Source organism: Zophobas morio, unplaced genomic scaffold, assembly GCF_036711695.1.
Source record: "Zophobas morio isolate AGI-343-1 ecotype UQ-CSIRO unplaced genomic scaffold, CSIRO_AGI_Zmor_V1 ptg000110l, whole genome shotgun sequence".
In the NCBI taxonomy this organism is placed as follows: domain Eukaryota; kingdom Metazoa; phylum Arthropoda; class Insecta; order Coleoptera; family Tenebrionidae; genus Zophobas; species Zophobas morio.
Window position 1 is genome coordinate 80,492 of NW_026972215.1, and position 17,493 is coordinate 97,984.

General features: G+C 32.4%; 1 long non-coding RNA gene across 1 annotated transcript; it reads left to right on the forward strand.

Annotated features, from left to right (window-relative positions):
• Positions 1-858: 858 nt before the first annotated feature.
• LOC135144871 (uncharacterized) lies at positions 859-1,452 on the forward strand. The gene is made up of 4 exons (XR_010283253.1): positions 859-979; positions 1,068-1,118; positions 1,180-1,279; positions 1,378-1,452. It is a non-coding gene; the product is annotated as an uncharacterized LOC135144871 (long non-coding RNA).
• Positions 1,453-17,493: the final 16,041 nt, after the last annotated feature.

Consider the following 17,493-nt stretch of genomic DNA (forward strand, 5'->3'; position numbering starts at 1 on the left):
CTATTTGACCAGGGAAAGTTTACTTTGGTCTATCCTCAAACTTAAAAAAGCTTTTTTAATCTAGGAGAATAATTCCTCTAACACCTAATTATTTATACCTTTCACAATATTAGTTAAAAATAATTTGCCGGTGATAATTTCAACTCTCTACTTAATTGCACTGGTCACAAGCTTATGTTTTCATGGAAGTATTAAAATATTAAAGGTTTCTTTTTATACAATTTTTTACTTATATTTACTTTCGGTTGTCTTCAATACTATAATATTACTATTGAATCAGCAAATTTCAATAAGTATCGATATATGCAATAAGTCGAGGTATGATGGAGGAAAGAATTATATTATTAAGTAAACTTCAGTGTAAAAAGTTTAAGGCTTTTAACTAAAGATTTTACTTAATTAACTCCTATCTTTTGACACCTATCTTCTTTTAGTAATGGCATGAGGAGATATTTTTCTCATAATGTTTATATTTTTAAGCAACCATGCTGTAAAATATAAGTACACTATTTTTTCGTGTTGAACAAGGTGTAGAAAATCTTTATATGCCAATAAAACCATCGAGGAATAGTGTTAAAATGTAGGTAAGATTTTTACCTATCAGATAATTACACGAGCGACTCCTGGTTTAAATCACTTTCAAGTACAACACTTAAACAGGGCCTACCCTAGTTTAATAGCTTTCTCTCAAAGCAAATAAAATAAGACAAGCCCGACTAAATATTCCACACTAAACAGAAGCCACTTTGGCTCCTCGCCGGGTGTAACCCGCAATTGTGAATCCACGTGTTACTCGCTTGAGCTTTTTTTCGCTTGTCCAACTAAAAAGTTTGCTAACTTTCTAAATATTAGCATAAATTTCAGAAGGAAACATTTGAGCTTGACTTGTGGTCTGTTTGTATACGTGACGGGCTTCATTGCTCTCCCGTAGATTTCACCTGCAAAGCCACTCCTGATTCTTTGTTTTATAGCATCTCGGGTTAGCATGTTTTTACCTCGTTTTCTTTAATTATGAAAATCAGTTTCTTGCCAAAGTTACTGAAGCAACCCATTTATTTTTTAAACAGATTTGACTCATGAAACATATAACGCTAATTTATGTGAGCAATATGTCTGGGGTATAGTATATCTTTTTTTTTTAATATATCTCTAACGTATTATACTTATATATAACTTTAGCACGAATTTGGGCCATTATAGAACTTGTAGTTTGTTTTTTATCCCTTGCTCTCAACCTATTTCTTATTTATAATAAACGGCTATCTTTTCATATGTTTGGGTATATTTATATAGTTTTATATACATCAATAGATTTTTTTACTTTATAAGTAAGTTCAAAAGTATAATTTATAGTAGTTTAATGATTAACTGTAACAGATTTCTCTGGAGTGTTCTCACGTTTTGTGTGACTTCTCGGGTTAATTTTTTAATTATTTCTTTTGCTGAGCTGAGCAGAATCTTTTTTAAAAAGAAGGAATATTTTTTAAAACCCTTAACTTTTGTACACGCGGTTATGGTATTTTGTACTTTTACCGCACTACATCTTTGCTTCATTAATTATAGCCTTTTATTAAAAAAAAGAAAAATTATGAGGGCCCATGAGGACCTAAATCACTGTTCTTCTTTTTAAGCATATAAATAAATTATATAAATTTTGATTATAATAAATTAACTTCACTGCAATTTGACATTTTCGACACCACTTTTTTATTATTTACATATTAAAGTTGATTTTCTTTAAAAAAACAATTAAAAGGTTTAAACTAAAACTGTTATCCATCTTATAATTAAGTTTTTGTAGCTTTACTAAGCCACTTAATTCTGATTCTTCGCAATTTGACGTATAAAAAAAAATTTTAAAGAAATTTCTTAGTCAGCTACTCAAAACCTTTATTTTTGGGAACAATAGGTTGTTAGAAAGTTAGTGGAATTGCCAATTGCCTTTTTACAGAGGAGCACCCTCTCATACTTTAAAATAATGTAGTATTACAAATTAACATTTCGTTAGCTTACGTAACACTTCTGCTTCGTTAATTGCTTCAAACTACTACAACAAGGCCACAGCGTATAGTCTTCGCTGGATGAATGTTCTCCTTTAGAATGGAAATGGTGCTCGTCATAATGCAAAGAGACTACTGCTGTAAAGAGTTTTTGTTATTGCTAACTTTTTATTTGCTTCGCCAGGAACTTAATGGTTTAATTTAATAATTCTATCCATATATCGTTTAGATAAAACAAAATGAACAATAAAAAATTGTGTGCCTAATATTCTAAATTCATAGTTTACCGGGTGAAAACAGGTTACAAAGGCAATTTTAATTTTTTTGTATTATAGGCTCTGTGCACTTTAAATTAACTTAGAGATAAATGCGCATTTAGTTAAAAGTTAGAGAAATAAATAAAAATCATGTGGAAGCCAATGACGTCGTTCTTTTACAAACGTGTCTATAAGCGCGTGAGCGCGAGCATTGTACGAAATCATAAATAACGTACTCACTTGAAAGCGTAGCGCAAGGTACAGTAGTAAAGAATTGTCTCACCTTCCTTTTTAGTTCACAGTTAAGGCACAACATTTAAGTCGTAGGAACCACGAAGTCGGTGTTTCGAATAATATCATTTAAAAAGTACAGTTTATTTTTCTGATTTAAAAAGTTCTAATATTTTTGTCGTATTAGGTCATAATGAAGAAAATATTTCATTCCTGGTTTGTATACATTTACTTAAGGTTACATGCATCTTGACTGACTAATGTAAAGTGATAAACTTTTTTTTTGGATTACTAAAATCAAAGTGAAAATATAGTGGTCTTTATAGTATAATCAAAAGTATAGCATTATTACAACTATAGCCGTTAATATATTAGGTGAGCTTTAAAAAGTAAACATTTCCCATCACCATTTAAGAAATACGAATCATTGGACTCCGATTTCATGTTTTTGTAGCTGGAGGTATAAAGTTTTTAAACATTCTTGTTTTCTAAGTTGAGGAGGAAGTGTTGGGGGCGCTGTTTAGAATTAATTACTCCAAGTACTGAAAAAAAAGTGGATAAAACTGTTTATAGACGCAGTTTGCTTATTGATAATAACACTGAATATATTTCCGCAGCAAGGATGTTGACCAATGAGAGTAGACTACAGCCCGCACCCTTTAATTTGTTATTTAGTCTTGAAATATATTTAATCAAAATTATAAATTACAGATTTTCGAAACTTTTATAATATTTTGTATCAATATATTCTTTAATTAAAAATATGGAAGGCGTTTTAGCCCTGCTTGCGCTCTTTGTCGGTGCTAGGGCCCTCAGTTTATGAGGTTGAAGTAGTTTAATATCTTGTTTTGCAGTGACGTCGTCAGTCTGAATTAGTAATGGCTGTAATATTCAGTCTTGGACACTACTACTTTACAAATCCCTGTGCTCCCACGTTTAGACCATTTAGTTTTTTTTTTTACTTTTTAACCTTTTACCGGGCAAAACTCTGAGGTTTAAAATAAATTTGTTTTGCGTTCACTGGTAACTAAATTTAACACTTTTTTATGTTTTGTTGGCTGCTGCTTAACCCTTTAGAACATAGTACTCAAACTTCCCAGAGATTGTTTTAGAGACGTGCTTTTCTTTTAGGGTTAATTTCCATATACCTACTCGTGCAAATGAAACTTAGGCGACAAGAGGTAAACATAGTAATCAGTAACCTATAAGGGTTCATGGGTATAAATGCACTTAATCGGCTATAGGAGGGCTTCCGTTTCCTTATCTCTTTATAAGCTAATGTAGTCTCTTGTCCTCTATTCTATTCTTCTCTGTTCTTAGTAACTTTGGTCAGTTATTAATTGATATTAGTTCTGTACTTTTCTTTTCACCACAAACTTTAATGGTAGAAATAGTGACGATATTAACTTTGTTAAATGCTTATGAAACAGAGAAGAATAGGATAAAGAATAAGGAAACAACATTAGGTCGAGGAGAGAATTAACGAAGAATTAACGAAACTTTTTAATGTCCGCCAAAGTGTTAAACAACACAATAGAAATTTTTAGTGAACTCTAACGACGGACACTATGATCTCACTATAAAAAGGCGAAAAAACAGTTTGAGCACTAAAGCAGCTTTGAATTTACCATTGAGTTAAAGTTTTGAAGTGTTCAATAAATTCTATGTGAGTACCTTTCAAAAGTTTTAGTTGGTTTTTATTGTGACTGCAATTTTGTTGTACATGTAAAGACACCATAAGGCGAAATCAAGCTTCTATAACGCTATATTAGGCAACCACAGGTTTCCTGGGGGACTTAACCTAAGTATTTATATTTACTTGCTAGTGAGGAGTGGTCTTCATATAATAAACTGTTAATCCTTTATATGTTTACTTTTATACACACTTTCAAGCTACGGAAAAGCAAGATATAAAAACTTGCCTAGACAAAATATAATATTTTGACGCTATGTTTTGTTATACTATTGCAAAGATGGCTAACAGTCTTCTATAACACTGACAAATGAAGGTTTTTTTTACCTTTATATTAGCTTCCTATATGGAATATTTTTACTTGCTAGTGGGAAGTTGTCTTTTTATGATTAACGGTTAACCTTTTAAGTTATTAATCTTTTTTAGCATGATTACTAATTATCTACTATGGAAGAAAGGCAAGAGAAAAACTTAACAAAACAAAAAAAAATAAGAGATTAAAATAAAGTGACGGATGCATATACCTCTTTATTTGACATATACAAAGAGCCTCTAAGTAAATGATTGGTAGGGTAAGCAGGAAATACCCTGAGCATCTAAGCGATGACTGTATAAAAAATACTCTAGAATTAATATATAGAACTTGAAGATACCTTAAAACTAAAAATACCACCCACTGACCGCTATCTACATAAAGCTAGGCAAAAATGTTTAGAATGGCAAGAAAACTGGTGGTCTTAAGAAAGTAGCAATCCTCCTGAAGAGGGTCCTTAAAGTGCTAGGTTATCACTACCGATTTACTACAAGTTTAAAGCTAGAACCGTACAGATAAGCTATGTTCTACAAATAATAACCTCTCTGATATATTAACCAAAGTAAGCCCCCCACCTCCCCCCACAAGTTTTCGAACAGTTAATTCATTTATATCCAGAAATCCAGAATGTAATAGGAAGGTCAAGGGTGGTGTTAGATAGTAACTACCTATTTACTACGTAATAAAACTTAATTTTTTTTTTCTTTCCCAAGTAAGAGAAAATTTTAAAAAGATTATGTTTTATCAGTAATAGATGTAGTAGCAGTTTTTAGATTACAAAAAAATTTTTATACCCCAGGTCTCCACTATGGAAAATACCGTGATCTCGATTAATTGGTTTCAAAGTCAAAAGTTGTATAAATTTTTATTTTAAGTCAACTCCAGTTTAAAGTAGAAACCATAGCGAGTTGTGCCTAGGAACATTTAGTAACACTTAGAATAGTAGAGGGTTATATTCCCTAAGAAAATAGAAACGAACTTCCACATGAGACCATTTACGGATGAAAACCTTTCGTCAACTCCAGACTGCCCGCAGGAAGTCGCTATGAATAACACCAAGGCTTGACCAAAATTGCGTAGTAACCTTGGGTACAAAAAACAATCCTTACTTTACTTCAGAGTGTACAAAATGACACAAAATTCAAGTATAAAACTGGCTAATAGTCAGGTTTACCGTTAAAATCCCAACCCACACTCCTGACATTGGATCTTAAAGACTGCCAAAGCGTACCTCGCGGTGTCGCAATATTAAAAGGGCCGCTCAGCCTCAAAAAGCTCGGCGGAGCAACGAGAGAGTAGCATTTTTTAGAGATCTTACTTTTCCGAAATGACTTTTTTTTAGGGTTTATGAAGTGTTACTTAATAATAATGCTAGTAGAGAGAAGTTGTTGAATAGGTTGCACTAGCTCCTCCGAGAAGTAGGTCGAAACAGTTTAACTACAACAAGGACGTAACTAATAAAAGCGGCGCCCAGGTAATAGCACTATTGCATTAATACCATTTCAGGGTGCTATGCTAGAGAGGTTACATTAGATGAGAAGGATGCATCATACTTTTGGCCAATTGTCAGAGCTAAATAGCGAACCCTCTAACATGTTAATAGTAGCACGGCCCCTAGAATCGAGTCCAATAATAGTAGTGCATATTCAAACCCCCCCTAAATTCCTCTGATTATTAGAGTAATTAAAGTAAATCTTTAGCTTTCTTTTGAAATTAATTACCAAAGAACCAGTACTGTCATAGCTTAGAGCAAAGAGAGTTAGCCAAAGACCAACTCAGCTATTTTTAAAGTCTCTGCCGGATTCGAGGGCACAAAAACTAAGATTAAAGGGTGGGCAGTTACGCTTATAAGTCAACCACGGGGGAAATGATAATTTGACTACCAAGAGTAGGTAAGACTCATAACTTAGTGAAAGAAGCATGGGTTCCATTATTCTTACGAGCTCAGAAGGGAGATGGAATTTCTCAAACTAGCTCCAACTCCAAGTTTTACCATTTTTCTGAGTGAGTCTTCCGAACATCTTTGGCTTCTCCTCAGTAAACGGTCACCCTGACCACTTTTAGTTAGAGCATGATAATCGCTGTGTTTGTTCATTTCAGTAAAGGATTACCTACTTAGTGGTTTTATTTAAATTCGAGAGAGCAAATCTTTGTAGAGGGTTATTAACTAACACTTTAACTAAGTGGCTACATTGAACGTCTAAATACTCTGAGAATGTGTGGCTGAACCGGATCTTGTCCGTTGTGTAGCAAATTTAAGCCCAGTCATCGATGAATACATGAAAACCGTACAGTTGAATCTTACTAAAGCTCCGAGTAGTTCAGCAACGTACAATGATTCAGTAAACCTGAGCATGCCAGCTCAGAGTAAATTACCGAAGAGTAGACTTATATATTAGTTATGTCTAGATGATAGCCTCAATTTAATTCTTATTAGACACAAAACTACTATAGTTGCCTACGATGGCTCTTAAAAGGTTAGAACAGGTCAAGCACACTTTAGTAAAAAGCATAAACGCGTATAAGTAGAGCCGCTACAACGCAGAATAATTATTTGCTTTAATGGTGATGTTTAAGTCAACATGTCGGTGTTCAAAGCGAGATGGTAGGAAAGCTATACAAGGCCCGTATGCAATCTTATGTTTATTAGCGAGCTCTAGTAGGCAACAAGTACTTCTAGGGAAATTCCAAAGTAAGGTAAGCGTTATTTTAGATGGTAGTACATTGTGGAAGTTAACCAAAATTAACGTCTTCAATCTTTTCATGTTGAAGAATAAAAGCTTCTTGAAAATTCGCATAAACTAAGATATATAAAACTACCATCCTGATTATGGTCTAGAATGGTGTTCTAGAGTTTTAATTATGAGGAACTTTCTGTATTGTTAACACAGTCGTCCTCCTAAGTCTTTATAGCATAACTAAAAAGAAAATATTAATCTTAAAACCTTTTAAACAATTAAAAAAGAATGCTAATAAAGCTAATAATATAGTAATTAAGAAAATGATCTATATAATAATGAATAAGTAGACACCATAAGGATAATAACAGAAATGCTTGAGTTTACCTAAGAACCGCTATGGAAACTGGTGCTATTTCTACCATAAGTAAAACTAACCTGCTACTGCAGTCCCAGTCAACTTTATAAATGTAATGTATTGTTTTATTATGGAGGCTACCTATTCTTAGTAGTAGAGACCACCAAGTTAATAATGTCTAAAAGCAGTTGGTGTACTTCAACTGTGTTAACTTTGCAAAGAGTGGTTAAGCTGAATTCAATTTTCGAAGCTTTAGGTCTTTCTGCTCTGTTCACAGCTCGATTTATTACTACTACCTCGTACCTCTGGAGCCTACGGCATAACCAGTGCCTGTGCATTTACTTATAGTATTAGCTTCATGCTTAAGGATAAGGCGCTCTAGTAGGCCCACAGGGCAACTAGGATTGGCTTAATAACTAAGTTTCTTATACAAGACCTAATAAATAATAAGTCTATAATCAAAGGAAAGTAATTACCTGTGAGTATTGTTAAAGACAGAACTGCTAGCTCGTTAAGGAATAAGGTACTGACAACTTGGGAGTCTAAATCACAGATTTTATTAGCTAGATATAAAGTTTAGAATCTTGGTACCCTTTATTCATGTTATTACCAAGAAGTCTAGAGGTAAACTTAAGGTTTCCTTCATCACCTATTAACCTCTTAAGTTTAAAAGTAGTTCAGTGTCTTTATTTTGCAAAGAAGCAATCCCCTCTATCAATAACAATTGATTAACTTCGTGGATATATTCAGTCTTAAAGACAAAGCCAAAAGTTCAACCTGGAAAGTAAATAGACCCTGATCTAGGTGTCGCCTCTTTAAGACTTTCAGATAATCATTTTGAATTTCTTTCGATAGATAAGACTACTTTCCCCTCTCTACTAAGGTATAAATATAAAAAGTTCATGCCCTGTTTCTTATCAATGAAAGAAAGATCTAATTTGCTTTACTATCGGAGCATGGGTTGTTGGAGTTCACAATAGAGGACTTAACATAAAAGAAGCTTAACTTATCAATAAAAGTAGTAGCTACCGTAAGTAAAGATTACATAAGAGTTAGCAAAAAGTAGGTAAAAGTACAAAAATAAAGCATTAAAAGGTCAAGTTTTTTCATGAGGCAACTTCCGGACATATTCTGGGAAATGCTATATATGAATAATAAAATTTTACTGTTCGACTTCCCAGCTGAAAAAAAAAAACTTACCTTTTAATTTTTATTACTTCCTCCTTCATATTACTAGTATAGGGTTCCATTCACCTCTGCAAGGCCTAAATATAAACATAAATTATCCCTAATAGTAATGCATCATGGAAGCTTCAAAAATCTACTAAAAGCAGTTAAATTCCTTAGGTGGTTTTCGGATTTTCTTTTATGAATATTGTGCGAATCTAGGCGGTACTGAAATAATTCTTTGTAGTTAACTATTATGGTTTTTATGGTCAGACCCTTCTTTGAACCGTTCCCGTAAAACTCCAAGGTGGCTCTTTGATAACAAATTTATTATTTATAAAAATCATTACTTTGATTATTTCCTTTATGTTCTAGTTACCCCACTAACGCATATTTAAGCTACACTTTTGGCACGCTAGCTTAGGAATATAGTGATCACTAGGCTCTTACTTTCTCGTACAGTTAAATTTGGTACCTTACGCTAAATAGGGATGACTAGTCTAAAACAGCAAGTCTGAAATTAATTCTGCTACAACAGCAATCATCTTAATGTTTCTTGCTACAGGCTAGGTAAAACGTAGTCAGATATTACTACAACTAAGTTCTAATTTAGCTTGAAGCTTAATAAATTATTAAGATTTTAGCATCGTGGTCTGACTTTTACCTTACAGTAACCAGTTGGGCTTTATTAAAAATTATACGTCCAATTTTAACGTGATTAGTTTGTACCTGCTTAGGTGCCTGAGTTTAGACAGTGAACCATCTAGAGCTTAAAGAACACGCTACATGGACAGAGTAATTAAAAAACCGCTTGGACTCGATACTTCATCTCTCTCAAGAAGAATGTTACTTTGATAATGAACATTTATTCGGCTAGATTCTATTCTTAAAAGTTAGTTATACTAACTGGGGACATACAGTCTTCAGGAGCCCTTTCTATGCATTTATATAGTATTGTGCGGAGGTGCGCCCTAGTCGTGGCGCTAATTAACTCAGAAAATTAATTTGATAACCTTAATTCAAGAGAATAAGCCCCTTATAACTGTCCACCGACGAAGTATGATAATGGTACCTTCTTTTGCCTAGCTCTAAGTTCCGGGATGGCCGAAAGATCTACTATTAAAAATCTGTAAATTTTGCAGGATAGCTGAAGTTTTCCCTAAAGCAATATTTTCTCTCTCTTTTATGATGTATTTAATAGTCTTAAACCTGTATATCACTTGACTAGACTCATATAGCTGTACTGACTGTCATCTGATAGCTTTGTCTTTAAACCTTATTCTTTTAATATTCTCTGATTCTGCTTACGCGAAGTATACTAGCATTGCCTATTGCTAGCTTCTCTCTTTACAGAGAATAAGGTGACTCTACTCGACAAACTGTACAGTGGTTTGGATAGCTAACTTCTGTGTCTATGCTTGCTTTCAGTACAGTACCTAAGACGAATGCAATGATCACAACTGTGTCTTAGTATGAGTAATGAAAAAAAACTATGCTCCGTTTCTGGGCTGCCAGCAAATTTATTGGAAGATATACTAGATATAGTCAAATTTTGGTTGAAATGTTTGGCCGGGAACCTTCCTCATATTTATATTGGAGTGTGCTGGTATTTAATATCTGGTATAGGTATAATATCCTGGAATTAATTGTATCGGTACCTAGGGTCCAATATTAACATAAGGTAATAATACTCTTCTAAATAGTTAAACTTACTAGTGTATATCAGTATATATGCGATGCTTTTCATTAAGTTAGGCTACTATTTATTTTTAAGTGTCAATTGAGCATCTTGTACTCTGGCAAAAACTTAACTTTTATTATAGCTATATAAACTTATTTTTTTCCACCTGGCAAAGTATAATTAATTAATTTAATTTGTTTTCGAGGATATTGAGTTGCCAAGTTTTTGTATACATTATTGGTAACTTATGTTCCTCTAAAAGTCTTTGAATGATGTTATATACCGACTTTAACGTTCATTAAAAATTATTCTTATAACCAATTTAATTGTTCAATCTATTTTTTAAATTATATTTAGCTTGGGGTTCATTAAAGATAAATTAGGCCTAATTATAACAAACTACGGAACATTTTTAATATATAATATTAAACTCAAGTTTTTAAATTACATAACCTCAATACGGCATCTACTTTTCTGGCTTTACTTTGTACCTCGCACATCCTTATATATACGAACGCTTAATACCTTTAAAATAATAGAAACATTGGTGACATCTGAAGGGCAGTTGGCAGAAATTTTCTAAAAATTTAAGTATTTCAATGTAATCGTCAGACTAATATTTCGTTACTCCGCTACATTTATTAGCTTTTGTTAAAATAAACAAATTCCCTAATATGAAGAGTATGTTTGTGGAACTTAATAATAAAAAAAAACTATTTTAATAAATATTGAAGGTATTTATAGGCGCTTCTATGAATAAACATAATACGTAAAAAAAACTAATAACTGAAAAATCTGTGTTTTTCAAATTTTTGGTTTATATATTTTGCTATTGAACTTGTTTATTCCCCATTTTTTTTCTATATATTTATTAAAGAATTAGTTTCATAATATTTTATGTATTCTTATGTTTGCTCTCTTGAGTAAGAGACTATTTTAAAAAAATGATAAAATATCATCTTTAAAATAGTAAGTTCAATATAAACCAAAACAAAGTTTTTTGCTGTAGATGCTCTTTCAAAGATAATGGCAAACCTAAGGCATATATTATTATAATTAGGTACATACCAGAATACATGATTTAAGAAAAGTAGTACAGTTTGTTAAAAGACTACAAGTATTTACCCAACGAACTAAGAAATTACCCTTTTAAAGACTACCATTAATGAAATCCATCAGACCATAGTAATAGAATCTCTCATTAAACTAGTCCAAGTCTGTTGAAATAATATTAAAAATAATGAGGGAGAGAGTGGGTGTGAACTTTATTAATAGTTATCGGGACAGGAATCAAACTCAGGCCTTGAATATAAGCGTTAATGTCCTTAACGGCTGAGCTACAGGGTACAATGTAATAAACCTGTTAAACTTGGGCCCAAGAAGAGCTGGAAAAGAGGAGAAAACCACAAGTGTAGTTTATATAATACCAAAGTTGTGCATTACCTGTTTTGTTGTCATGCCTAATGCACAAATACCTCCTTCGCCTCGTCCCAATATATACCATAGACAGAATTTTTCCTATAGGTGAGGCGAATCCCACTGGCTTGTAAATAGTTGTGGACAAAAACTACAATATAAACATAGTTATTACATATATAGATAATTTGTGACAGAGATAATAATTTCGCGTAAAGGTTCATAGGGTAATATCGTTGTGAGGAAAATATATATTAGTATAGATTTAAAAGGGTTATTTAGTTATGGTCTCCCTATGGCAGTAACTTACCAATTAAAAACTAATTTTGGCTTTACCCGTTTCGTAACGTACATATCACAAAATGAGAAGTTTGCAAAGTTATGCTCTTACTATAACAATATTGTTCCCTGTGAAGGGGCTCCTCAAATTGTTACTTATAGAAAGTGGGATCCTTCCCTCCAGTTGTAGAGACGACCTATGGTAACAATACTTATCCTTTACTTCAAAAAATCCTCATTTATTGATAACGGTTTTTTCATGTGAACATTAAAAAGTAGAAGATTGTATCATTGAAAAATATAATGAATTTTCTTTTGACGAAAAAGTTATGAAAAAGAAGGTAAAGGTATAAGAATTTTTAGTAAAAAGACCACATTCTTTAGTGTTGCTTTTTACTAAGAAAATTACATTTATATATGATAATTATGTGTATATTTTAGATATTCAGTTGACTCCATAAAAGTTTCTTCTATAAAGTCTCTGATTTCACCCGCGTATACTCAAACCTCTCCAAAGTAAGAAGTCCAGACAGCTATTATCCCAATATCTGTTACCTAGAAAACAAAAGGAATTCCAGTAAGCACGATATAGCCTAGATTTTGAAAAAAAATTTTCATAATGTTAGTTAAGTAAATTTAACATTAATGCTATTCAAAATATCAATAATTTATATGATATTTTGATTTTAAAAGGTTACTAGCTTTTAATACTTTAAAGCTTAATCTTAGTCGGTTTTTTTGGCGGTAAATTCTTAACTTTGTAATAAATTGCTGTGGATATTAAAGTAGTTACAAAAATATCTACAAAAGAAAAAAGTAAATCTTCTGCTTATATTAAACCTGGTAAAAAATTCAACACTACTATAAATAATACGCTGCATTTAAACAACGCCAATGAAGTGAACATATTTTTTATTATATAATTTAATAAAAATTATAAATTAAATGTTCAAGAGTAACCTTTACAATCATTAGAAAAAAAGGTAGAAATCATTACAGCTCAAGGAGAAGGGTTACATAAAATAGGCTTCAAGTAAGTCACGCTAGACAAGAGATTATTAACAAGGGACAATAACATCCAGAAAAGGAAGGCGCGAATATTTGGCGAGCAAACCCATAGATTATAATCAAATTATGAAATATATATATATCTGCAAAAACGAACGTTATCCAAAGGGTCCAATCTTTTGGGTTGGGTACAAGCTAATTCAATAAGCTTTACCTTGCTTTTATCTATGTGTCATATTAGAGGTGCTATAGTTTAATCTGTAGGAACGCAGTTAAGCTGACTAATGAAAATATCTCGTTACTTGCGCATCTTTTTGGGTCTTGAGTTTGTGTATATAACTTCTGAAACATTGATTTTTTCTTTTCTAATATTAAACATGCGCTAGGCTTCTCTACAACTCTTACACAAGTGGCAGCATATCACTTGGATGGTCATTCTTTGTTATTAGCCTCCGAGTAGTCTTTAGATAGTGTCAACAAATTTTAACTTAGAGAATTTACCTTAAGCGACATTGAATTTTGATCAATTTATAATATAATTTTTTTTATGTGTACAATTTCCAAAAAGAATTAAGGAATATGACAGAATTCATTTTTATAGTCTTAGTTTACAAGAAGGGTTATTAAAATAAGATTGAAGGGGTGGTAGGCCGTTGCCAAGAAACCATCCGAAGAGGGCGACTAAAAGTTAGACGAGGAAGGCGCACCTATTTTGTATAAGCACATAGATCACTGAAGTATTCCGTGTATACTTGTATATGTCGGGAGGCGCTAGTTAGATGCTTCATTCTTTTTGTGCTGGCACATGCTAATTTAACACACTTCATCTTAGCTTTCTTTTTACCCTAACCTGTTTTATAATTTTAATTATTTTTTATTTTGATAGTTAAATAGGAGTTTAGTTCTTATCTTTTCTTCTAATTATCTCGTGATATATATGCGGTATCGGTTAGGTATTACACTTAAAAATAATGTTTTTTCTCATTATTTTTCGAATATAGGTGGTAGGAAATTTTATTATTTCTTTTATGGCTGTGTTTAAAAGTTAATATATCTTTTGTTTGTTTTATGTTACTATCTCCTTAAACAAACCTAAAAACATTAAAAGCGTTTAGCTGCAAAAATGACTCACAAAAGTATTTAATTCCTGGAGAGTTAGATTAAGAATGAAAGATTCACAAAAGCTCGAAAACTGTTTAATTAATTTAAATAAGCTAATACTTTATAATTACAGTTCCTTAAGCAGGGCACAAGAGTTATATGACTTTTGACCTTTAATAAATAGAATATTATGTTTATGTTTAAAGAAAATACATCTTTTAAAGTTTGTCTAATGGAAAAATCCTTCCAAGGTGCATCTGGATCGCAGCCAGGTTCTTTTGATGTATATATCTCTTGTAATAAAACAGCTGCAGCTTAATTGTTTGCGACTGAGTCGTAGTTGGAAATTTCCCTATGAAGGGATAACAAGAATAGTTTGTTCCCTATTTGTAAGAATTTATTCTCCTATAAATTTGCTTAATTTTAAACCACCAAGGAATGTGGTGTTTTATCAAACACCTCTGGACCCTTATAATCCATAAGCACGCCTTTATAAGAAGTTTAATCTTAACAAACTAAAAGTCCACTGCTCTGTGGGGGCAACGGTTCGACTCCCAAACGCAGATAAATAGTTCAGTAATCCGGAGGTCCTGAACAACTTGTTCGCGAAGAAGGCGTGGGTTGGAGGAAGAGGGGATAAAGGGAAAGGTGTCAAACCTGTGTACCCTTGTTACGAATCAATCTCACTCAACTGGAGATAACCCCTTTTTGAAGTTGCAGTTCTAGTTGTAATCTTTATGCTTATCATAGTATTCAGAAAAGAAGCTGAAAGCAAATATTAGGTCTTTTAATATAACCTTTCTCTCAAAAGTGGTATTTAAAATCAAAAATAAAACAAAATTGAATATGAACTATAAATTTGTAAATGCAAGTAGGTTAAATATATTCACATAAAGCAGTAATCAGTCAGTTTATAAAAGAAATTTACTTTTTGGCCCTAGAATTATCTATGAAGGAAATATAAATATACTGGTGGGCGAAGATGACTTAAATTGAGACAATGAAAAGGTTTTTAATAACGAGAGAAACCCTTTTAGGTTTATAAAAAAGGTTTTGTCTTTACCATTTGGAACGGTTAAAGAAAATAGTGATGACCAAAAATATTGTGTACTAGATTTTAAGGATATACTCAATCCCTAAGTGTTGTATTAACGATATCCTTAATGAATTAAAAAAAAAATTAGCAGATAAAAACATTAGTATTTTCTTATTAAGGGAGTACGAACTGGTGGGGCAAAAGCCCTTAGACGACTATTAATATACCCTATTTTTAAATCACAAATTACAGATTACGCCTAAGTTTAACTTTTTACTAAAACTTTTGTTTGCAAAAACCTGGTAAAATGGAATAAGATCCACTAAATTCAAATTTTCTTAGTTTGTACGAAACCCAGAATAAGTTGCTTCAGTTTACTTCCATTATGTGATAGCTGAATATAATTTTTTTTTGCACCAAGAGGGCGTGCTAATGAATTTAAGAGAGGTTCATTTCTTGAAGTATGATTAGAATGCTACTCTCTGTTAATTACATGATAACACTTTTAGCATAATGGTAACCTCGCTATGTTTGGATAAAAAAAATTACTCTTTGAATTTGGTAAACATTATATCCTATAAACTTCCGCATACACTTTTTATGAAAGGGTTCTAAAACATTAGCTTTCAAATTGCAATTTAAAATAAAATTTTCTATTAAGTACGCGACCATCATAGCCCGAAAAAAAACTGTCGCGTCGATGGGAATCGAACCCACAACCTTGCGCTTGCGAGTCAGTGCTCTTACAGCTGAGCAGCGACGACAATTCTCGATCCCGGTATGATGGTTTAAGGTATTTAACCTATTAAAATTTACTTCGTGAGAGTTAATTATTTATCTTTAGTGTAAATGTAGCATTTCAGCTCCGCTAGCGCTCAAGAAAAAATATTTCTCATATCTTAGAGCACATTTTCTGGATCTCTTTAATGGGTCTCCATCTCCTTTTATACTACCGGAAAATATTCCATTTGTTTATCGCTATATTTGGTGTTTTTTGACTTTTATTGTAGCCAAATGTCTTTGCAATATTTCATTCATGTTTCCATCAATTTATCATTTTTATAACTTGATCTTTACTTATTATTTTCTCTTTTTTATTTTTTATTAGCCCCATTTACCAACTTAAAAACGTTTCTTTGATACCATATTTGGTTGTTCATATAAAATATTCCTTTGCAAAGGCCCTCACCACTTCTGCTGGTACCTATCTGTCTAGAGCAGAACAATTATTGCCTTGTTAAGTAAAACGTTCATATTAGACATTGACGTTTGGTTCATTAGTCAAAAAAATTCCAAAGTCTACTATAATTTTTCTGATGCCCAGCTGCTCATGCATCAAGCATTATAACCTTATCTTACAAGTCACTGAAGTGACGTTTCAATTACTGGAGTTCCGTTCTAAAAATACGACGAGGCGTGCTCTGCATAGAATTTGTTAGCTTTTTATTTGATAATACGCAAAGAACTAGAACGTTAGAGGTACATCTACCAACTAATAAAACTGGTATAGCTTTCAAGCCAATTTTAAAAGACAAAGACCCGATCATTTGTGCTACCGGTTATTTACCATTATGAGCACGACTTTATAACTGTTAGAAATAATAAAATAATCGTTTAAACCAGACAATTCTGGGAAGATCAGTATTATTGCGAATTGATAACGAGGTTAACAGTAGGCAACAGGGCTTGTTATGTCAACATGATAAGTAATATATATGGTGAGGGTGAAAACACTTATAAAAAAACTTTTGCGTCTGCACTAGAAAATGTCATTTGTTATAAAAATTTAAACGATATTTAGAATGTAAGTTATAAGCGACCTATTGAATCGTGTAAATGATCGATGTAGTGTATTAAGAAATCTTGCCTGCATAAACGGTCCAAAAAATGTTAAAAACATCCTGCTACCAGCAAAAGTGATGGATGTATACAAGGCTAATTTCTCTTCAGGTTCCGTTTCTAAAGTTCTTGGGCTGATACTGCTCAATAGTTCTAAAGCATTCAACAACCAAAAAACCGTGATTACGGTGCCTTCGTGATAAAGTGTTAAAGTCATTTAGATGGTAGTTTAACCGAAGCAGTCTCTTATGCTCAAAAGTCAATAACGGTTAAAGCGCAAGGACGGTTGCAATACAGTTAGTATAGCAACACTATGTTATTTTTACTTGGTTATCAAAAAACTCAAGAATTATGACTATGATAAATTCCTGAGTTCAGCTCTATTCTGAGGGTTGCCTTGTAATTCGGAGAGTTACAGGGCAACCGAGAAAATAGG